Source organism: Megascapheus bottae, chromosome 9 (genome assembly GCF_031878675.1).
Source record: "Megascapheus bottae isolate mThoBot1 chromosome 9, mThoBot2.hap1, whole genome shotgun sequence".
In the NCBI taxonomy this organism is placed as follows: domain Eukaryota; kingdom Metazoa; phylum Chordata; class Mammalia; order Rodentia; family Geomyidae; genus Megascapheus; species Megascapheus bottae.
Window position 1 is genome coordinate 35,082,246 of NC_143517.1, and position 25,967 is coordinate 35,108,212.

The following is a 25,967-nucleotide window of genomic DNA, read 5'->3' on the forward strand; positions in this document are numbered from 1 at the left end:
AAATTAAAGCAGAACTAAGGAAATGGAAAAACCTCCCATGCTCCTGGATTGGAAGAATCAACATTGTGAAAATGACAATCTTGCCAAGAGCTATCTACAAATTCAATGCAATACCCATCAACATCCCAATGTCATTCTTTAAAGAAATAGAAGAGGCAATCCAAAATTTCATATGGAATAATAAAAGACCCCATATAGCAAAAACACTTCTTAGCAGAAAGAACAGTGCTGGAGGAATTTCAATCCCAAACTTTAGACTCTATTACAGAGCTATAATTCTCAAAACAGCTTGGTACTGGCACAGGAACAGGCCTGAAGACTAATGGAATAGAACTGAGGACCCAGATATTAAACCACAGACCTATGGCCACCTAATCTTTGACAAGGGAGCCAAAAAAATAGAATGGAAGAAAGACAGCCTCTTCAACAAGTTGTGCTGGCAGAACTAGTTAAGCACCTGCAGAAAACTAAAGCTGGATCCTTCTTTGTCACCTTGCACTAGAATTAACTCCAAATGGATCAAAGACCTGGAGGTAAAAGCTGACACACTGAAAACTCTACAGGAAGGAATAGGAGATACACTAGGCCTCCTTGGCACAGGTCGAAACTTTCTTAATAAGGACCAAGAATCACAACAAATCAGAGAAAGGCTGGATAAGTGGGACTGCATTAAACTGCAGAGCTTTTGTAGGGCAAAGGACATAGCTAGTAAACTAATCAGGAAGCCTACAGAGTGGGAGAAGATCTTCACCAACCAAACAACAGACAAAGGCCTCATATCTAAAATATATCAACAACTCAAAAAATTGAATCACTCCAAAACTAACCTCCAAAGTAACAACCATCCCATTAAAAAATGGGCCAAAGACTTAAAGAGAGTCTTCTCTGAAGAAGAAACAAAAATGGCCTATAGACACATGAAGAAATGCTCAACATCTCTGGTCATAAAAGAAATGCAAATCAAAACAACTCTAAGATTCCACCTCACTCCAGCTAGAATAGCCAGGATCAGGAAAACGAATGACAACAGATGCTGGAGGGGAGGTGGCCAGGAGGGATCACTACTACACTGTTGGTGGGAGTGCAAACTCGTTCAACCACTATGGAAAGCAGTGTGGCAGTGCCTCAAAAGGCTAAACATAGAACTCCCCTATGACCCAGCAATTCCACTACTTGGCATTTACCCAACCACCCAGAAACAAGGACATATTAAACCCACTAGCACAACCATGTTCACTGCAGCACTATTCACCATAGCAAAGATACGGAACCAACCTAGATGTACCTCAGTTGATGAGTGGATCAACAAGTTGCGGTATTTGTACACAATGGAATTCTATGCTGCTGTCAGAAAGAATGACATTGCCCCATTTGTTAGGAAATGGAAAGACTTAGAAAAAATCATATTAAGTGAAGTTAGCCAGACTCAAAGGAACTTAGGCTCAATGGTTTCCTTCATTCGTCATAATCAGTAGAAACCTTGGGCTCTACTAGCAGAGATTTGCAATAGAGCAAAATCTTGATACATAAGGCCATATAATGTGAAGCTAATTGAAAGGACTTCCAGGATAGTGAAACAAAAGCCATATAATGAATGATTGTTGTCCTTAATGTACTATGTTGTCTCTCATCTTCTTTGCTGTCCCTTGGTTATCTCATATTGGTATAGTATCTCACCTTGTTATCTGATTTATTGAATTTATTTGTATTTGGATATTTGAAATTTGATAGGGAAGGGGGGAAAACCAAGACAGGTGGGGGGTGTGGGGGGGGATACGGGTACCAAGACATGTGAAAGGGTATCAATGTATGTGAATTAATGCACCTTCTATCTGGCAAATATCATGTAACCCTTTTCCTAATTACAATAAAAAAATTAAATAAATTGAAGAAAACAAAAACAAAAACAAAACAAAACAAAACAAAAAAACCTAACTGATTTCAATAATATGCAAAACAATGACTCCATTCCCCTTTCTTTTCAGAATATTGTCACAAAAAGTCTATAGAAATAAATTTAATTTGTTGATACCACATAATTATTGATACACAAGTATTTTTTAAGTTAGAATAAGAAAAACAATGTAGAGAAGATGTTTTATTTATTTTATCTTTATGTATTTGAAGGTACTAATTTATTCATGTTATTTTTGTGTGTGATGATTCAAATTTCTACCTATATGCTTTCATTTCAGGCAGAAGTGAGGCAGTTCTTATTTAGCAAAGCTTTCTTTGACAAACTATCTCAATTTATGTTTACCAGAGTGCTTCATTTGTAGTTTTTCTATTCAAGAAAACGAAGTAGATTTACAATTCTTGATTAATACTCATTTGTCATTAACATATTGTAAGTAATGTATCTTTGTTGTAATACTGACTCCTCATATTTTTTTGATACTTTGTCTATGCTATACCTGTCTATAAGTCTATTCATCCTATACTATGCTTTCTTTGGCCTCTGACTTCCAAACAACTTCATAATCAAAGACAAAGTGCAATCCAGTCAGATCTAGCCTAACTGGCTAAATGCCAACATCTCTTTAAAACTATATCTGTTATTTTTTTTACATATTTAGTATTCCCTATAATGAACATAATTTCTTTTATATATAATCTTACTTGCTATGTAGATGCTTCAATATTGTTTTTAATTTTTAAAGATGTGTTATTGTTTAGCTATGTGTCCATTCCAATAGCGAGATAGTACATTTAGATTACCCCTACTCATACTAGGCAAAACACTAAAAATATCCTGAAAAACAACAAATGTTAAAAACTGCAACCAGTAACTTGGCTTCAGATATGCACAATTTGATGCAGAATCAATAAAATGTGATCTAAAAAAAGAAAAAGGCAACATGACTTGTCAAAAGGTCAACAATTACACAATAAAGAACTTGAATAATATTTAAATAGATAAAATCTTACAAAAATGCACTCAAAAGAGTGATGACAAGAATACACACTAAAATTACAGAAGACATGTATAAAGTGTTAATTGAATTCAAACAAAATGAAAATAAACTACAGCATGAATCCAAATACAATACAGATAAGCAGCTGAATAAAATAACAAACACAATGAAAGATGATAACTAGGGGTTCAAAAATATACAAAAAAATCTGAAAACAATCAATCAAAATTTCTGGAAGAAACAAATTCAATAATTCAAATAAAGTTGCCTTAAAGCCAACAGGAATAAATCAACTGGAAGCTAGGATAACAGAGTTTGAAGGTAAGTTAAAAATATTAGAATACTGAGATAAAGAGAAAGAAAAAATTTAAAGTACAGAAAGGAACTTGCAAAACCTTTGTCACACCACTAAAAGACTAACTTTATGGACTCGGAATATAGAAGTATAAGTTAAAGGAATATGCAAAATATTCAATGAAATACTAACAAAAAATCATATTTTCTCATATTTTGAGAAAATATTGTCATAAAACAGGACCAGAATAGAATGACTGCGAGGTTTACTATAAACATTAAACATACTATGCCAAAAAAAGAAGGAATACTGAGGAAGTTGAAAGAGAGAAGTGTCAAATTGTCTATATACAGGTTAACCCATTAGAATAACTGTTTTTCAACAAAATCTCTAAAAGCAAGAAGAGGTTGGAATGATACATTTAAAGTCCTGAAAGGAAATAACCACCAAACTTGAAGCCTATTTCCAGCAACTTTTACCTTTTTAATCAAAGAAAAACAACCTTCTAAGATAACAAGAACTAAAGAAATTCATGTACAGCAAAGACAGCCCTACAGATGATGCTTACAAGAAGTTAAAATACAAAAGGTGATAAACACAACCATTAATATAAGATTCAATCTCACTACATTAGTAGATATGAAGATTGAACTAGAAAAGAATCAAATCTTTTAAAATAAAAAATGACAGAAATTGCTACATACCTTTGTATAATAATTCTGAACATTAACAGTATCAAACCTCTAATCCACAGACACAGACTGCTAAATTGCATCAAAAGAAAATGCACTGGGGCACTGGTGGCTCATGACTATCATCCTAACTACTCAGAAGGCTGAGATCTGAGGATGGTGGTTGGAAGCCAGCCTACAAATGGGAAGGAAGGTCGTGAGGATCTTAACCTCCAAAGTGAGGTTAAGATGCAGAAAAAGGCAGAAGTGGCACTGTGGCTCAAGTGGTAGAACATTAAAATAAAAGATGCACAGGGATTAGGCCCAGGCCCAAAGTGCAAGCCGAGAACTAGCTAAAAAAGAAAAAAGTAATACAACTCATTTTAGAGTGAAATGGGAGAAAATAGTTGAAGTACATGGGTAATTCAGACAAAATAGTCAATAGATTTCAGAATTAAATGACATCATATAGAATATTATACCAAATAGATACATACATTCTTCTCAGCTAGTCTAAGAATGTTTTCTAAATAAGTCATAGATTAACATGTTAAAAGTCTTAACAATTTCAAGTAAATTTAAATAACAACTTGTGTTTTACCAAACTGACATTGGTATAAAAACGAAAAATCAAGTTGGATCCTTCTTTGTCACCCTGCACTAGAATTAACTCCAAATGGACCAAAGACCTCGAGGTAAAAGCTGGCACAGTGAAAACTTTACAAGAAGGAATAGGTGATACACTAGGCCTCCTTGGCACAGGTCGAAACTTTCTTAATAAGGACCAAGAATCACAACAAATCAGAGAAAGGCTGGATAAGTGGGACTGCATTAAACTGCAGAGCTTTTGTAGGGCAAAGGACATAGCTAGTAAACTAATCAGGAAGCCTACAGAGTGGGAGAAGATCTTCACCAACCACACAACAAAGGCCTCATATCTAAAATATATCAACAACTCAAAAAATTGAATCACTCCAAAACTAACCTCCAAAGTAACAACCATCCCATTAAAAAATGGGCCAAAGACTTAAAGAGAGTCTTCTCTGAAGAAGAAACAAAAATGGCCTATAGACACATGAAGAAATGCTCAACATCTCTGGTCATAAAAGAAATGCAAATCAAAACAACTCTAAGATTCCACCTCACTCCAGCTAGAATAGCCAGGATCAGGAAAACGAATGACAACAGATGCTGGAGGGGAGGTGGCCAGGAGGGATCACTACTACACTGTTGGTGGGAGTGCAAACTCGTTCAACCACTATGGAAAGCAGTGTGGCAGTGCCTCAAAAGGCTAAACATAGAACTCCCCTATGACCCAGCAATTCCACTACTTGGCATTTACCCAACCACCCAGAAACAAGGACATATTAAACCCACTAGCACAACCATGTTCACTGCAGCACTATTCACCATAGCAAAGATACGGAACCAACCTAGATGTACCTCAGTTGATGAGTGGATCAACAAGTTGCGGTATTTGTACACAATGGAATTCTATGCTGCTGTCAGAAAGAATGACATTGCCCCATTTGTTAGGAAATGGAAAGACTTAGAAAAAATCATATTAAGTGAAGTTAGCCAGACTCAAAGGAACTTAGGCTCAATGGTTTCCTTCATTCGTCATAATCAGTAGAAACCTTGGGCTCTACTAGCAGAGATTTGCAATAGAGCAAAATCTTGATACATAAGGCCATATAATGTGAAGCTAATTGAAAGGACTTCCAGGATAGTGAAACAAAAGCCATATAATGAATGATTGTTGTCCTTAATGTACTATGTTGTCTCTCATCTTCTTTGCTGTCCCTTGGTTATCTCATATTGGTATAGTATCTCACCTTGTTATCTGATTTATTGAATTTATTTGTATTTGGATATTTGAAATTTGATAGGGAAGGGGGGAAAACCAAGACAGGTGGGGGGTGTGGGGGGGGATACGGGTACCAAGACATGTGAAAGGGTATCAATGTATGTGAATTAATGCACCTTCTATCTGGCAAATATCATGTAACCCTTTTCCTAATTACAATAAAAAAATTAAATAAATTGAAGAAAACAAAAACAAAAACAAAACAAAACAAAACAAAAAAACCTAACTGATTTCAATAATATGCAAAACAATGACTCCATTCCCCTTTCTTTTCAGAATATTGTCACAAAAAGTCTATAGAAATAAATTTAATTTGTTGATACCACATAATTATTGATACACAAGTATTTTTTAAGTTAGAATAAGAAAAACAATGTAGAGAAGATGTTTTATTTATTTTATCTTTATGTATTTGAAGGTACTAATTTATTCATGTTATTTTTGTGTGTGATGATTCAAATTTCTACCTATATGCTTTCATTTCAGGCAGAAGTGAGGCAGTTCTTATTTAGCAAAGCTTTCTTTGACAAACTATCTCAATTTATGTTTACCAGAGTGCTTCATTTGTAGTTTTTCTATTCAAGAAAACGAAGTAGATTTACAATTCTTGATTAATACTCATTTGTCATTAACATATTGTAAGTAATGTATCTTTGTTGTAATACTGACTCCTCATATTTTTTTGATACTTTGTCTATGCTATACCTGTCTATAAGTCTATTCATCCTATACTATGCTTTCTTTGGCCTCTGACTTCCAAACAACTTCATAATCAAAGACAAAGTGCAATCCAGTCAGATCTAGCCTAACTGGCTAAATGCCAACATCTCTTTAAAACTATATCTGTTATTTTTTTTACATATTTAGTATTCCCTATAATGAACATAATTTCTTTTATATATAATCTTACTTGCTATGTAGATGCTTCAATATTGTTTTTAATTTTTAAAGATGTGTTATTGTTTAGCTATGTGTCCATTCCAATAGCGAGATAGTACATTTAGATTACCCCTACTCATACTAGGCAAAACACTAAAAATATCCTGAAAAACAACAAATGTTAAAAACTGCAACCAGTAACTTGGCTTCAGATATGCACAATTTGATGCAGAATCAATAAAATGTGATCTAAAAAAAGAAAAAGGCAACATGACTTGTCAAAAGGTCAACAATTACACAATAAAGAACTTGAATAATATTTAAATAGATAAAATCTTACAAAAATGCACTCAAAAGAGTGATGACAAGAATACACACTAAAATTACAGAAGACATGTATAAAGTGTTAATTGAATTCAAACAAAATGAAAATAAACTACAGCATGAATCCAAATACAATACAGATAAGCAGCTGAATAAAATAACAAACACAATGAAAGATGATAACTAGGGGTTCAAAAATATACAAAAAAATCTGAAAACAATCAATCAAAATTTCTGGAAGAAACAAATTCAATAATTCAAATAAAGTTGCCTTAAAGCCAACAGGAATAAATCAACTGGAAGCTAGGATAACAGAGTTTGAAGGTAAGTTAAAAATATTAGAATACTGAGATAAAGAGAAAGAAAAAATTTAAAGTACAGAAAGGAACTTGCAAAACCTTTGTCACACCACTAAAAGACTAACTTTATGGACTCGGAATATAGAAGTATAAGTTAAAGGAATATGCAAAATATTCAATGAAATACTAACAAAAAATCATATTTTCTCATATTTTGAGAAAATATTGTCATAAAACAGGACCAGAATAGAATGACTGCGAGGTTTACTATAAACATTAAACATACTATGCCAAAAAAAGAAGGAATACTGAGGAAGTTGAAAGAGAGAAGTGTCAAATTGTCTATATACAGGTTAACCCATTAGAATAACTGTTTTTCAACAAAATCTCTAAAAGCAAGAAGAGGTTGGAATGATACATTTAAAGTCCTGAAAGGAAATAACCACCAAACTTGAAGCCTATTTCCAGCAACTTTTACCTTTTTAATCAAAGAAAAACAACCTTCTAAGATAACAAGAACTAAAGAAATTCATGTACAGCAAAGACAGCCCTACAGATGATGCTTACAAGAAGTTAAAATACAAAAGGTGATAAACACAACCATTAATATAAGATTCAATCTCACTACATTAGTAGATATGAAGATTGAACTAGAAAAGAATCAAATCTTTTAAAATAAAAAATGACAGAAATTGCTACATACCTTTGTATAATAATTCTGAACATTAACAGTATCAAACCTCTAATCCACAGACACAGACTGCTAAATTGCATCAAAAGAAAATGCACTGGGGCACTGGTGGCTCATGACTATCATCCTAACTACTCAGAAGGCTGAGATCTGAGGATGGTGGTTGGAAGCCAGCCTACAAATGGGAAGGAAGGTCGTGAGGATCTTAACCTCCAAAGTGAGGTTAAGATGCAGAAAAAGGCAGAAGTGGCACTGTGGCTCAAGTGGTAGAACATTAAAATAAAAGATGCACAGGGATTAGGCCCAGGCCCAAAGTGCAAGCCGAGAACTAGCTAAAAAAGAAAAAAGTAATACAACTCATTTTAGAGTGAAATGGGAGAAAATAGTTGAAGTACATGGGTAATTCAGACAAAATAGTCAATAGATTTCAGAATTAAATGACATCATATAGAATATTATACCAAATAGATACATACATTCTTCTCAGCTAGTCTAAGAATGTTTTCTAAATAAGTCATAGATTAACATGTTAAAAGTCTTAACAATTTCAAGTAAATTTAAATAACAACTTGTGTTTTACCAAACTGACATTGGTATAAAAACGAAAAATCAAGTTGGATCCTTCTTTGTCACCCTGCACTAGAATTAACTCCAAATGGACCAAAGACCTCGAGGTAAAAGCTGGCACAGTGAAAACTTTACAAGAAGGAATAGGTGATACACTAGGCCTCCTTGGCACAGGTCGAAACTTTCTTAATAAGGACCAAGAATCACAACAAATCAGAGAAAGGCTGGATAAGTGGGACTGCATTAAACTGCAGAGCTTTTGTAGGGCAAAGGACATAGCTAGTAAACTAATCAGGAAGCCTACAGAGTGGGAGAAGATCTTCACCAACCACACAACAAAGGCCTCATATCTAAAATATATCAACAACTCAAAAAATTGAATCACTCCAAAACTAACCTCCAAAGTAACAACCATCCCATTAAAAAATGGGCCAAAGACTTAAAGAGAGTCTTCTCTGAAGAAGAAACAAAAATGGCCTATAGACACATGAAGAAATGCTCAACATCTCTGGTCATAAAAGAAATGCAAATCAAAACAACTTTAAGATTCCACCTCACTCCAGTTAAAATGGCCAGGATCAGGAAAACGAATAACAAGAGATGCTGGACGGGATGTGGCCAGGAGGGATCACTACTACACTGTTGGTGGGAGTGCAAACTCATTCAACCACTATGGAAAGCAGTGTGGCAGTGCCTCAAAAGGCTAAACATAGAGTTCCCCTATGACCCAACAATTCCATTACTAGGCATTTACCCAATTGTCCAGAAACAAGCACATACTCCATCCACTAGCACATCAATGTTCATTGCAGCACTATTTACCATAGCAAAGATATGGAACCAAGCCAGATGTCCCTCAGTTGATGAGTGGATCAACAAGATGTGGTATTTGTACACAGTGGAATTTTACACTGCTGTCAGAAAGAATGACATCGCCCCATTTGTTAGGAAATGGAAAGACTTAGAAAAGATCATATTAAGTGAAGTAAGCCAGACTCAAAGGAACATTGGCTCAATGGTTTCCCTCATTTGTCATAATAAGTAGAAACCCTGGGCTCTCCTAGCAGAAATTTACATACAATGGAACAAAACCTAGATACCTAAGGCCATGTAAGATGAGGCTAAATGAAAGGACCTGCAGGATACAGAAACAAAAGCCCTATGAGTGATTGTTGTCCTTAATGTACTATGTTATCTCTCATCTCTTTTGCTGTCCCTTGGTTATCTCATATTGTTACAGTATTTCACCTTGTTATCTGATATATTGGATATATGCTTATTTGGTTATGTGAAATAGGATAGGGAAGAGGGGAAAACAAGATAAGGGGTGGGAGTGGGGGGGAGGGAAATGGGGACCAAGACATGAGAAAGGGTATCAATGCATGTGAATTAATGCACCTTCTATCTGGTGACTATAATGTAATCCTTCTATTAATTACAATAAAAAATATATTAAAAAAACTAAAAATCAACACCAAAGAAATGACAGACTGGATACTGAAAAAATGTACTATTGAATGATCAAATGGTGGTCAAAGGAATGAGGTAAGATTTTAAAAATACATATTCAAATGAAAATTATAAAAACATATGGCCCTGTAATGTGAAAATGAAAACAAAATTACAAAAACATAAGGAACAATTAAGTGGAAAAACTTTGCCTATGGGCACGTATTAAAAAAAAACAAAAACAAAAACCTCATAGGGATCTTAAATAACCTAACACTGTACCTCAAGTTCCTAAAAAGACCTAGCAAGGTCTTTGAAGCTTATGCTTGTAAGCTTAGCTACTCAGGTGGCTAAGATTTGACAATCATGGTTCAAAGCCAGGCAGGGCAGGAATGGCCAGGAGAGTCAAACTCCAATTAAATACTAGAGAACCAGAAGTGGACTTTGACGCAACGTGGCAGGGCACTAGCAGGGAATAAAAGAGCTCAAGGAAAGCTTCCATACCAGAGTTCAAGCCACATGATCAAAACAACACATAAAAAAAAACCCTACCAAAACTTAAAAATACTTGGTGCCAAGAAATAATATTAGGTAGGAATTAAAAAATAGAATCAATGAAATAAAATATTATTTCTTTGAAAAAGTAAATAACATTGACAAATCTTTAGCCAAACAAACCATAAGAAACAGGCAGAAGATCCAAATTAATATAACTAAATGAATAACCAGTATCAAAATGAATATTAAAAATTCAATTGGAGAATACTTCAAGAACATATTTATTTTTTTCTCTATTTAATGGTGCCAAAGGAGAATTCATGGGTCATACTAGTAGCTATATAAAACTCTGGAAAACTGATCATACATTTTTTTTCCCCTTTGTTTTCCACTTATTGCCTATTCATTTTCAATACTGGATATTGAACCCATGGTGGTATATAAAGCAGAAAGAACATATTTATTGAAACAGGAAAATATGGAGAAAATTGACAAGCTTCCAGGTGCATATATATCACCTAAACCAACTCAAAACATTAAATTCTTATTGATTATGACATTGAACTAATGATAATCTCCTAATCAAGCATCCCCAACAAGATGGAAATCTGTTCATTCTGTTAGACTTTTAATGAATAACTAATACCAATGATCATAAATTTATTTCATGCAATAGAAAGGGAAGTAAATTGGGTACTAGTGGCTCATACCTATAATCCTAGCTACTAAGGAATCTGAGATCTGATGGTTAGAAACCAGTCCCAACAGAAAAACCCATGACACTCTCATCTCTAATTAATCACAAAACAAACGCTGAAAGCAGAACTGTGGTTCAAGTGGTAGTTGCTGGCTTTGAGCAAACAAATCTCAGGAGCAGGGTCCAGGCACTGAGTTTAAGCCCCAGGACCAGGAGAAAGAACGAAAAAAGAGAGAAGAAAGAAAGTAAAAAAGAAAGAGAGAGCGAGAAAGAGAGAGAGAGAAAAAGAGAGAGAGAGAGAAAGAAAGAGAAAGAGAGAAAGAAAGAAAGAAAGAAAGAAAGAAAGAAAGAGAAAGAAAGAAGAAAGAGAAAGAGGGAGAGAGGGAGGAAAAGAGAAAGAGAGAGAGGGAGGGGGGAGGGAGAGGGAGAGAGCTAGGGAAAGAGGAACTGAGGGACAGTGGGATAAAATAGAACTAAATTTCTTTGATGAGTATAGATACAAAATTTCTCAATAAAATATTTCAACTCCTATGGTTGGGCCATCAGTAAAATGCTTACATAACAAGTATGAGGCTCTCAGTCCAATACTCAGTATTACTTTTAAAAAAATGATTGATTTGATGTAGGGGTGGAACACTTATTTACTGTTGGTAGTAACAGAATGTAAATTAGTCACATCACTAAGAAAATCAGAAAATCAGTCTAGAAATTCATCAAAGCACTAAAAGTAGCCAGGTGTGGCGGCTGAGATCTGAGAATTGTGGGCACTAAAGTCCTCGAGAATCTTATCTCCACCAGAAAACCAGAAGTAGTGCTATGGCTCAAGGAGTAGGGTGGTAGCCTTGAGCTGAAGAGCTCAGCGACAGTGCCCAGACCCAGAATTCAAATCTCATGACTGACAAAAAACAACAAAAAAAACCCTTACTACTTTCAGGTATATATCCAATGATCAACCTAACAACTGATGAATGGATAAAGAAAAAGTGATATGTATATAAATGTAGTATTAGTCAAACATAAAGATGAAGGAACTAGAAATCATGAAAGATATGTAGAATGTTCTCAATGTAGAATATAGATCTAAAAAATAATGATAATTATATGACATGATTATAAAATACAATTTGAATGGAGGAGTCAGGCAAGAAGGGACAGGTTGAAGAGAGTATGACGCTAAAATACCATGAAAACAATCATGTGGCCTCACCCACATTAAAAATGATTATCACACCTACTTTCTTTTATTGAGATGATGTCTCACTAAGCTCCTCTCAGGTGGTCTTGAGCTATAATTCTCCCGATTTCCACATACTGAGTTGATGTGATCTGCCTGAGTTGATCTGCCAGCAAACTAGCCTATTAGATCCATTTTTGATACGTAGCTTCCCACAAAGTTCCTGGTGTTGAGTAGGGCTCAACACGATTGTATAACAGATGGCTACGCAACCTACTCTACCTCTTAGAGTTAACGCCACAGCAGAGTGTAGTGTTTCAGGCTATCTGTGAAGTAGAAATAGTCAAGCTTTTGGCAGGTCCCAGTAAAATAGTGGCAGTCTCTAGAGGTTTGGAATAGTACCATATCTTTTTCAACAAGTAACAGCTATTAAGAGACAATGCCTAGATTGCTACTAAACTTTGGTTGAGACTGAACACCTGGTCATGAGACTAAGGAACTATTAAGGGTAAGATACTGGTCATGACTGGGGCATAATCTAGTTCAAAAATTGCAAAACTAAATGTACCATTTAAGCATTTATGGATTCTCATAACATCTTGGCATCAGCTGCTGTATTCTAGCTATCCTTGGAGTTGGCTCTAAAAAAAGGGGGAAAATTGCTCTCCTGGGTCAAAGTTTTATGTGATATATGTTGTCCAAGTTTGCAAGAAAGGGAGGCAAAATATAATTCATTTCTCTTGAATTATAAGCCAAGACTGGATTTTTTTAAAGTCTTGTATGCAAACAAGAAAATTAATAGCATGAATTAGGATAAGTTAGGATGGTAATCCAAGATGAAATTTTTTCAAAGCACCAGTGATGTCAGAATAGAGAAAGATATGAGGAAACACTTGTGATAACTACTGACTACTCAAAAATATAAAGATAATTAGAAAGTTCACTCAGAATGAAGACTTGTATGCCTTCTAAAGGATAAAACCCTCAACATGCTCAAACATTAGTCAGAGGCAAGAAGATCTAGAACAATTATTGGAAGAAGTCTTAAATTCCAGCTAATTGAATTATAACTACTTGAAACCTCTACTTATTTGCTTGCTTCTAGAATTAAATTTCTCCTACCCTTTCAATAAAACCACAACTTACCCTGTAAATTTCATGATTTAAAAATATTCCTTCCTCTACCTGGATCATTTAAACATACAAATACACAAATGTCTCAAGATTTTGTACCTAGAGAAAAGCAGATAAGGTTTTGCTGTGATATGAATCTGTAGGATGGAGGCAGAGAGACAGGGAAAGAGAGCCATAGAAATGAGAGACAGAGAAGGATCCAACTTTAGTTTTCTGCAGGTGCTTAACCAGTTCTGCCAGCACAACTTGTTGAAGAGGCTGTCTTTCTTCATTCTATTTTTTTGGCTCCCTTGTCAAAGATTAGGTGGCCATAGGTCTGTGGTTTAATAACTAGGTCTTCAGTTCTATTCCATTGGTCTTCAGGCTTGTTCTTGTGCCAGTACCAAGCTGTTTTGAGAATTATAGCTCTGTAATAGAGTCTAAAGTTTGGAATTGAAATTCCTCCAGCGCTGTTGTTTCTGGTAAGAAGTGTTTTTGCTATACGGGGTCTTTTATTATTCCATATGAAATTTTGGATTGCCTCTTCTATTTCTTTAAAGAATGCTATTGGGATATTGATGGGTATTGTGTTGAATTTGTACATAGCCCTTGGCAAGATTGTCATTTTCACAATGTTGGTTCTTCCAATCCAGGAGCATGGGAGGTTTTTCCATTTCCTTAGTTCTGCTTTAATTTCCTTTTTTAGGGTTTTAAAGTTTTCATCAAAAAGGTCCTTTACATTCTTAGTTAAGCTAATTCCTAGGTACTTTATTTTCTTTGAGGCTATTGTGAAAGGAGTTACATTCCTGATTATTGCCTCGTTCCTCTCACTGTTGGCGTAAAGGAAGGCAGTTGATTTTTGAGGGTTGATTTTATAGCCTGCTACTCTTCCAAAGTTTTGAATCAGCTCAAGGAGCTTGGGAGTAGAGTCTATAGGATTCTTTAAATACAGAATCATGTCATCTGCAAAGAGGGATAGTTTTATTTCCTCTTTCCCTACTTGGATCCCCTTTATGCTTGCTTCTTGCCTTATTGCACTGGCTAGGAATTCTAGTGCTATGTTAAAGAGTAGTGGAGAGAGTGGGCATCCTTGTCTCGTTCTTTGTCACCTTGCACTATAATTAACTCCAAATGGACCAAAGACCTCGAGGTAAAAGCTGACACACTGAAAACTTTACAGGAAGGCATAGGAGATACACTAGGCCTCCTTGGCACAGGTCGAAACTTTCTTAATAAGGACCAAGAATCACAACAAATCAGAGAAAGGCTGGATAAGTGGGATTGCATTAAACTGCGGACCTTTTGTATGGCAAAGGACATAGCTAGTAAACTAATTAGGAAGCCTACAGAGTGGGAGAAGATCTTCACCAACCAAACAACGGAAAAAGGCCTCATATCTAAAATATATCAACAACTCAAAAAATTGAATCAATCCAAAACTAACCTCCAAAGTAACAACCATCCCACTAAAAAATGGGCCAAAGACTTAAAGAGAGTCTTCTCTGAAGAAGAAACAAAAATGGCCTATAGACACATGAAGAAATGCTCAACATCTCTGGTCATAAAAGAAATGCAAATCAAAACAACTCTAAGATTCCACCTCACTCCAGTTAGAATGGCCAGGATCAGGAAAATGAATAATAACAGATGCTGGAGGGGATGTGGCCAGGAGGGATCACTACTACACTGTTGGTGGGAGTGCAAACTCGTTCAACCACTATGGAAAGCAGTGTGGCAGTGCCTCAAAAGGCTAAACATAGAACTCCCCTATGACCCAGCAATTCCACTACTTGGCATTTACCCAACCATCCAGAAACAAGGGCATACTAAATCTACTAGCACAACAATGTTCATTGCAGCACTATTCACCATAGCAAAGATATGGAACCAACCTAGATGTACCTCAGTTGATGAGTGGATCAACAAGTTGCGGTATTTGTACATAATGGAATTCTATGCTGCTGTCAGAAAGAATGACATTGCCCCATTTGATAGGAAATGGAAAGACTTAGAAAAAATCATATTAAGTGAAGTAAGCCAGACTCAAAGGAACTTAGGCTCAATGGTTTCCCTCATTTGTCATAATCAGTAGAAACCTTGGGCTCTCCAACAGAGATCTGCAATAGAGCAAAATCTTGATACATAAGGCCATACAGTATGAAGCTAATTGAAAGGACCTCCAGGATATTGAAACAAAAGCCATATAACGAATGATTGTTATCCTTAATGTACTATGTTGTCTCTCATCTCCTTTGCTGTCCCTTGGGTATCTCATATTGTTATAGTATCTCACTTTGTTATCTGATATATTGAATTTATTTGTATTTGGTTATTTGAAATTTGATAGGGAAGGGGGGAAAACCAAGACGGGTGGGGGGGGGAGGGTAATGGGTACCAAGACATGTGAAAGGGTATCAATGTATGTGAATTAATGCACCTTCTATCTGGCAAATATCATGTAACCCTTTTATTAATTACAATAAAAAAATAAAAAAAAGAAATGAGAGACAGAAGCAGGAAAAAGCTTGAGATTGACTAGTCACAGTGGATAACTCTTCTTTTGGTTGATTTGACATGAACTAGAGTGCCTTTCTCTTTCTGACACCAGTTTAACCTTGCTTTTCTCTGGAATCATAATTATATCCATCTCTGACTTGTACTTTATAATGACCAAGGTAAAATAGACATGGAAAATTTTCTAGGGGATTATTAAAGTCATTTTTATCATTTCCTTAAAGATAACCCCTATCAGTTTTTTTCCAATGTCAGGAAACTAATGTCTACTTAATATGTGTATAGTTCTCAATAAAAGCACATTTATCAATTTGTCTCTGATTTTGTCAATTCAACACAGATTATAAATATAAAGAATTCATGATACTGATATGGTACTTATACTTACTATAAATATAAAGAATTCATAGACTCTCCTGCTTCACATCTAAAACTGAAATATCAACTTTAAAGAAAAGCTGAGTATCAACTAAAATCAATCATAATTAAAAGTACATACTAAAGCCACTGGGATAATGATGTTCATTGCAGCATTATTTACCACAGGGAAGATATGGAACCAACCCAGATACCCCTCAGTAGATGATTGAATCAAGAAGATGTATTACTTATACACAATGGAATTCTATGCTGCCACCAGAAAGAATGACATCGCCCCATTTGTAAGGAAATGGAGACTTGGAAAAACTCATATTAGGTGAAATAAGCCAGACTCAAAGGAACATTGGATCAATGGTTTCCTTCATTTGTAATAATCAGTGTACATCTAGGACTCTCCTAGCACAAGATTACAATAGATGAAGACCTACGTACATAAGGTCATGTACGTACATAAGGGATGAGACTAAATAAAAGGAACTCTAGGATATGGAAACAAGAGTTTATCTTGTGTGATTGTTTTTAATGTACTATGTTATTTCTCTTCTCTTTTTTGTCCTTTGGTTAATCTCATATTGTTACTATATCTGACTTTGTTAGCTGGTATATTGTATACAAATGTATTTAAAATAGGAAAGGGAAGGGAAAAAACAAGATGATTAGAAGGGGGAGGGAAATGGGGACAAAAACATGAGAAGGGGTAACAATGTGTGAGAATTAATGCACTTACTACCTGATGAATATAACTGAAACTCCTCTATACATTGCCCCAACAATAAAAAATAAAATAAAATAAAAATTTTAAAAAGTATACATTTGCTGGATGCCAGTAATTTACATCTGTAATTGTAGCTACTGGGAAACTGGGGTCTGAGTATCACAGTTCAAAGGCACCCTGAGGAAGCAAAGCCCATGAGGAGGTCCTATGGTTCAAGTGGTTGAACAATAGCCTTGGACAAGAAAAGCTTAGCGACCGTGCTCAGAACCTGAGTTCAAGCACCAGGACCAACATGCGTGCATGCACGTGAACACACACACAAATACACACACACACATACACACACACACACACACACACATACACACACACAGTGCACTCTCGTAGGAAGTATGTCTACATATTTTCACAGTTATTCGTATCTACTTTGTAAAAAAAAATTCTGTTTTGTCTTATTTAACAAAAGGAATTTAAAGGCCACTTTCAGATATAATTTTTAATCAGAAGGCATTAACATCAAAAGTTTGTTCCCTTTTATATCCGGTATGATTATAACACACATACCTAAGTATATTTTAAAAACTGAGCACATGGTGGCTCATGCCTGTAATCTTAGCTATCAGGAGACTGAGATCAGAGGATAGTGGTTCAAAGCCAACCCAAGCAGGAAAGTTCATGAGAATATTATCTCCAATTAAAGACCAAAAGACTGGAACTGGAGCTGTAGCTCAGGTGGTAAAGTGCTAATTCTGAGCAAAACAGCTCAGGAGTCGCACCAGGTCATGAGTTCAAGCTCCAGGATGGACATGAATGCATAATATAAGCTGAAACCCATATATTTAAGTAGATACTAATAAAACACATTAATGTTTATAGATATGAAAAAATATTTAATAAATCCCCCAAATGGTCTGACCATTATCCCTTATAACTCATATTACATTTTAAGAAAGAATGCTGTACTTAATAAAGTAAATGTTATGCCATATAAAATCTGTATGTCTTATCTCATATACAAAGCAGTAGTCACTTGTCATTACTACATGGTTGCGACCAGGAAGATTTTCTAAATTTTAAGGAAGATTACTGAACTGCCTCTGGATCTTCCCTGTCCCATTCTTTACCTTTGACAGCATCTTTACCCTCCTTTGGCACTGATTTCTAAGCTCATTATCATGTGAATATCTGCTTATTGTTTTATAAATGTTCATTTTTCAGAGGTTCACTGTTTTTCTCTTTCTCCATAGTCGACTTTACTAAACTAGCCACAATCATTATCATTATGTGGCAGCACTGCTCTTCCACTGCCTGTGCTGCTTTAAAAATTAATGCACTGTTATTTTCTGAATACTGCATAAGCTGCTTATGAGTACATTATGCTATCAAGCAAACGCATGCAGAACAGCCTCCTAAACTGTTATTCTTTCAAGGAAAATACAGCTGGTTCTGCTTCAAAGGCACATCTTTTCACCTGCAAATGGACTTGCTCCTACACTTATTCCTCAATTCATTGTCTTTTATTTGTGTCTGGAAATCTTTAATTGCCTTTAATTAGAAAAAAGTAAATTCAGTGCTTTAATCTTGCAAATACATTCAATCATAATTCTGTCTGGGATGAATACCAAGTTCTATTCACTGTCTGATCTCTATAACAAAGATATATAATTTATTGTCCATTTACAGAGACCACATCAATTAAGATACAATAGAAAAGCAGAGAGATAAGAGTCAAAATATTTGAAAAGAAAAATTTGCAATCTAAATTCAATTACTCAATGAATTATTGGAAGATGAGTTATTTACAGCATGCCCAAAATACTGAAAAATAATATTTGCTAATCAACAGTGAAGACTTTTTATATTACCTTCAACATTTTTGGAATAATTTCTCAATAGCTGCTTCAAATCCCTCCTCCCTTTCTCAAATGGCAAAGCATTACATGGACTCTTACTTTTCTTATATTATCAGAATGACATATAAAGAACTATACAATTTGTTATACGCAACCTAGCTGCCTTAGAAACACAATTTTTAGGTATTATATCCCCAACCGCAGTACATGTAGTTATAGGAGACTCATTACAAAACCAAAACCTTAGTTGGAGCATCCTATAGCAAACTACAGGAGAAAGATAAACTGTTTGTTTGAGCCAAATTTCTAATAATCAGAATATTATTAAAACATAAGAAAAATAGATTCAGTATATTATAAATACAGTATATCTTTATATGTAGCCAAGCATACAAATGATTGCCTATGTTTCTTCAAAAAATGGATTATGTATAAAAGGAAAATTATATATATATATACATATATATATAAAGGTATTTTATTACAATTGTGAACTGGGTGCTGGTAGCTCACACCTGTAATCCTAGCTACTTAGGAGGCTGAGATCTGAGGATCAAAGTTCAAAACCAGCCCGGGGAACAAAAGTCCCTGAGACTTTTATCTCCTAGTATCCACCAGAAATTGGAAGTACTTCTCTGGCTCAAGTGGCAGACCACTAGACTTGAACTAAAGAGCTCAAAGACAATTCCCGATGTCCCCTGCTCACCGCTGTTCTTAACCAATGACAATTAACAACTGTTAACTCTCTATAATTGGGTCATTTTGAGAATGTCATAATGTTGTATATGATGACTTTTGAATTTTTATTTTCTCTCATCCTTGTGATCCATTCAAGTTGTTGCCTATATCAGAAATACCTGTTGATCTGTGACTAGTTCAGTGGTGTGGCTCTACTATACTTTGTGTAACTGTTAATTGAAGACCATTTTGGTAATTTCCCATGTTTGGCTATTACAAATACAATCATGATGAATAATTGTAAAAGAAAAAAAAAGACAATTCCTAAGCCCAGAATTCAAGCCCCACAACCAACAAAAAAAATTGTTTAGAGACTAATGTCCTATAGAGAAAAGCTGGTAAACTAATCCATAAAAATGTACAAATGAAAATATTATTCAAGAATATTGTTTTAATGATGCTATAAAGGACATTGAAAAATGATAACTTTTCAATGCTAGGACTGAAGAAGTTGTCAGAATGCATACACTACAAAGAACCTAAGCATTGTGTTACTAAGAAATTAAACAACAAGTTCCTCTTATGTTATTAATTTCCAAGAAAGCCATATGCAACAAGTTATACATGGAGAGAAGATGTAGTTAAATAGCAGATAGTATAAAATGTTACAAACTTTACTTTGTATGTACCAAAATATAAAACAGAAGGAGATAACACCTACAACAGCAGAAATGAAAAATCACTCCTAATATTTGAGAAAGTCCAATAAGCAAAGTATCCTTGGTGATGTAAAGAAATAAAAATCAAAGATAAGCAACAAAAATTTCTACTGATATATAAGTTCAGGAAATTTGCATATAAACATATTCTGATAAAATTAAAGATTAAAATACTTTTAGACAACAGAAATGGCAGGCAATTAAGATTAACAGACACACAAGTTAAACAAATAGTACACAGAATTTTAGTTATCTGAGAATGCAAGTTGTTTTATTGATATTTAAGCAAACGGTTATTAAATATTCACCACCAGAGATACAAAAGGATGTAAAAATTCAAAACTTATATTTACATGAATATTTAAATTTCACAAATAGGAATAAAAAGTATGAAAAATATGAGAAAAATAAATAGTATGAGCGAAAGTTTTGTCACTTACATTTCATTAAGTCAATATGGCAGAAAAATTTTGATGGAATAAAAATGCCTTCTAAAAATTAATTTAAAAATTAAATGAATGGACAATTCAAAAAATTAGAAAATTAAAAGGAATGGTACAAAATAATCAGGAAAATGAATGAGTGAATACTGTCATCATCAATAAAAAATGAAATTAAAGAAAGTAAAAGCATTCATAATATTTAGGATTCAATATACTTACTTAAAAATAAAGATTCTTGCCAGATGCAGTGTCTCAAACCTGTAATCCTAGCTACTCAGGAGGCTGAGATCTGATGATCATGGTTCAAAGCCAGTTTGCGCACTAAATTCTGTGAGACTCTTATCTCCAATTAAACACTAGAAAACCGGAAGTGGTGCTGTGACTCAAGGGGTAGAAGGTAGCCTTTAGCTGAAGAGCTCAGGGACAGTGCCCAGGCTCAGAGTTTAAGTACCATGACCAATCAAAAAAAAAAAAAAAGATCCTTATGCTACATCCAAAAAGGCTATATTAAGATATAGATAAAAATAGAAGAATAGAAAACTAATCAGCATATTAATGAAAAGTAAGTTATCAGTATGCAAAATGAACGCTAAGATAATGCTTCATAAGTACTTTATAAACAGGATATTGTAGTAGAAAAAGTGGATTTTATTATGTAAATACTAAAAAAGTAGATATACTAAGTATTAATTTACAAAGGTTAAGCAACAAAAATTGTACGACAATTTAAAAAATTAGAAACTTGATATTTTAGCATATTTTCATGCCAAATGACTGCTAAAACATATCAGATACAAAATGAACTAGAAAACCATAATCAATGTAAGATACATTTTACCTGAATACTTTTTAAAATCCATTCTTTTCAAGCACAGAAGAAATGTTATCAAAATCAACTATATACTATAACCTAAAGAAAAGCTTAATATTAGAAACTGATACATAGAAAATAATCTCTGAATAAAAAGTCATATAAAGCCAGGCACGGTGGCTCACACCTGTAATTCTAGCTACTCAAGAGGCTGAGATCTGAGGATCGAGGTTCAGAGCCAACCCAGGCACAAAAGAACCTGAGATTCTTACCTCCAATTAACCTCTAGAAAATGGGAAGTGGGGCTTGGCTCAAAGGTAGGGCTGTAGCCTTGAGCTGAAGAGCTCAGGGACAGTGCCCAGGCTGAGTTCAAGCACCATTACCCACAAAAATATAAAAATAAAAAGTCATAAAAATTAGCTGTGGGAAACACTAAGCAAAGAGCTTATATAAACTGATATTAAATTGTTATCAACTTAGATTATTATGCTTTGTGCAATCCAAAGAGAAGACCAATAGTAGATAAAAGAAATATAAGGAGGGTTGGGAATTTGGCCTAGTGGAAAAGTGCTTGCCTAGCATGCACAAGGACCTGAGGTCAATTCCTCTGTACTACATATATAGGAAAAGCTGGAAGTGGTCCTTTGGCTTAAATGGTAGAGCTGTAGCCTTGTGAAAGCCCAAGGACCGTGTTCAGGCCCTGAATTCAAGGCCCAGGACTGGTTAAAAATATATATATATATATATATGTATGTACATATATATATATTTATGGACTCTTAGTTTATCACTACAAAAACCATTACACTGAAAAAAGAATAAAATACTTACAAAACAGGAAACAATTAAAATGGCAATACCAATTCCTTTTCTATTGATAGTTAATTTAAGTGAATAAAATTCACTAATCAAAAGCTAGCATGCCTGAAGAAATTTGGAAAAGATTTACATATATGCTTTCAATAAGAAACTCACTTTAGATTTAATGACACACAGATAGAAAGTGAAGGCATGGAAAAAGATATTTTATATAAATCGTAATAAAAGAGAGGGAATGACATGTTAGATGCTGAAATCCATAGATGGTCAACTCTTTTTGTAAAATGTTATAATTTTGTATATAATCTGTGTATAGCCTGCTTTGTACTTTAAATCATCTATACATTACTAGTAGTACCTATATAATGTGAACTATGAGAATCCTGGTCATACCATGCTGTGTACAAAATATAATAAAAAGTCTGGCCATGCCCATTACAGATATAATTCCTTTCAAATATTATCATCAATTTTTCCTGGGTTGAATCTATGCCTACAGAAAACCTAATATAGAGGCACTCAAAATCATAATATATATTGTATTGTAGCCAATATCAGTAGAAGAATTATGCAGAATATTCTACTCTGCATCAACATGTAGACATTGTTTTCCAATTATTCTCCAGAATGGATAATATGCTATGTGTCAAAGTAAGTTTTTAGTAATTTAATCATATTGAAATTACTCAAAATATCTTCTTTACTACAAAATAATTAAACTAGATTTAAGTAACACTTTTTGTGCCTCCCAAATTCTTATCAAACTATAACCCCTGAATTCATAGGTTGATAATATTGGGGGTGGTGCCTTAGTGGGAAAATGATGATTACATTGCATCATCAGCATAGAGCCCATGATAGAACTGGTGGCTTGACAGGTAAAGAACTACAGAGATGAGGTGTGGTAGTGCATACTCTAATCTCAGATACTTGGGAGCAGAAGTAGGAAGATAACAGTCTAAGACCAGTCATGACTAAAGTGAAAAGACTCTATCTGAAAAAAAATTAAAAGCAGAAGGACTGTGGCATAATTCAAGGGTAGAGTACTTATAGTACTGCCCAAAACAAAAGAAATATAGATGGAACTACATCATGTTTTCTCTGTCGTTCCATTTGATTTCTCTGACATGCAATAATGACAAGAGATTCTCATTAGACACCTGTGCTGTGTCCCAAGTTCCATAGACATTAGTTTAAAAAATATAATAGACAAACCTTCTCTTTACATAGTAAGATGCCTTGAGTATTTTTTAAAATAATAAAAAGACTGATTCAATACTATTATGAAACCAAGTTATAGTAATAATGTTTTCATTAAATAAATAAGCATGTGGTCAAAGCCTAAGTCTAAAACACAGAGAAGTAGAAAAAGAACTAAGGCCAAACTTATAGATGGGTGAATATAATAAAGATTAGGGTAAGAAATAAAAGAAATAGAGAATACAAAAATATAACAAAACTGGCAGTGAGTCACTTGAGAAATAACAATGCCAAACCATTTCTAGACTAAGCACATGAAAAAGGAGATAACACAAATGATGACACGAAAATTACAAGGATCCTAATAGACTGTTATTAATCAAACATACCAACTGGCTGATAATGTAGGAGAAATTGTTTTATTTCTTGAAAAATGTAATCTACCCAGAGTAAGAATAGGTAGAATACATAAATAAGGAAACTGGATCAAATAACCACAAACTTCTCTCCCAAAAATTTTCCTATATCAGATGCCTTTACAGATAAATTTCACCAATATTTTAGAAAGAAAAAATAATACCAATACCTTTTTTTTATCGGTCGTGGGGCTTGAACTCTGGGCCTGGGCACTGTCCCTGAGCTCTTCAACTCAAAGCTACTGCCCTACCCCTTCAGCCACAGCCCCACTTCTGGTTTTCCTGTACATTGGAGATAAGAGTTTCATGGACTTCCGTGCCAGGGTTGGCTTTGATCCTTGGTCCTCAGGTCTCAGCCTCCTGAGTAGCTAGGATTACAGGAGTGTGCCACTGGTACCCAGCTAATACCAATATTTATAAAAAATTTTTACAACCAAATTAAAGATGGGATATTACCAATTTTACTTCATGATTCAAATAAAAGATAAAGGTACAAGAAAAAAAGAAATTAACCAGCTATTTCTGCTGAAAATGAGTACCAAGATCCTCACCAAAATAGCAAACTTAATGCAAAGTCACGTTGAAAAGGTAATTCAAAGGGAACCAATAGTATCATCCCTTGAATTTAAGGATACTTTAATATATGCACAGCAGTTGTTATGATTAATACACAAACAGAATAAGTGCTACAAAGTACATGCTCATCTTGATAGATGCAGAAGTATTTGACAAAGTTCCACACATTTATATGATTAAAAGCATTGAACAAATGAGGTGTAGAAGAACCCAAGAAAGCACAAATAAGACAAACTAATACCTAGTACCACACCTAATGTTGAAAACACTGAAAGCTTTTCCTATGTTATCATGAACAAAGCAAGGCAGACCATTCACACCACCTCAATGAAGTAGATATAGATATAGCAATTAGATAAGAATAATAAAAGGTATGTGAATCTGGAGGTTATAGTCTGTGTTCAAAATAACCTGATATGGTATGTAGATACTTCTGGACCGTTGTTCTTAATGTACTATGTGAAGTTATTTCTTTTCTCTTTGTTTCAACTTATGGTTTATCTCATGTTGTTACTGTATGTGCCTTTGTGTGTGTATATATATATATATATTTGTTTATTTGAAATAGGGAAGGGAAGAGGTAAAACAAGATGATTAAGAGGGAGAGGGGAAGGGAAAGTGGGAGGAAAAACTTAGGAAGGGGTATCAATGTTCAAGAAGCAATAAACCTACTACCTGATAAATGTAAATGTAAACCCTCTGTATATCACCCTGATAATAAAATATAATTCAAATAAATGAATTAAAAACCTAGTAAATGTAAAGAGGCAGGGAGTTAAAAAACTTACAAAAAATTCACTTACAGTTACATTAGTTTAACCTGACAATTAATTTCCTGAAAAATAAACTAATAGATAATCCCATGTACAACATCAACAACAGAAAAAATAAAGCTAAATTTAATCTAATGAAAATAACTTATACATAAGTATCTAAAAATAATCATGAAAGAAATTATAGTCGATGTAAATAATGGAAAAGATATTTTAAGAATACTTAAAATGGGATTAGGTAGAGATAAATGGGAGCTTAAAAAGAGAAAGAGATTGGTTGTAGAAAGAAATTTGCCTTTTTACTTTTTACTAACTTACTATTGACTATATTTCCATTAAAGAATACATTGGTGGATACTGATGCTCTAAAACTTGAGGGTCTTTCTTATCTAGTATTAACTTTTTGCAAATAACCATTGTGTACTTAAAAAGAAAAACAACATTTAGAGTTCAGCATAAAACAGATATAAACTTGCGTCCGCTTTCTGTGCTGATAGAAACGCCATTTTCTCTAGGAATCCTTCTTCAAGAAAACCTGAGAATCTTAATCCCATCCTGGATTAAGCATTCACTTATGAACCCAAGTTCTCTTCTTTCTAAGCTCAGTTCTACAGAGAAAATGACATTTTT

General features: G+C 34.3%; 1 protein-coding gene across 1 annotated transcript in view; it reads right to left on the reverse strand.

The window, feature by feature from the left end:
- The window catches only part of Triqk (triple QxxK/R motif containing), a 74,932-nt gene that overhangs the window by 13,592 nt on the left and 35,373 nt on the right, over positions 1–25,967 (reverse strand). The gene's annotated exons all lie outside the window — the stretch shown is intronic.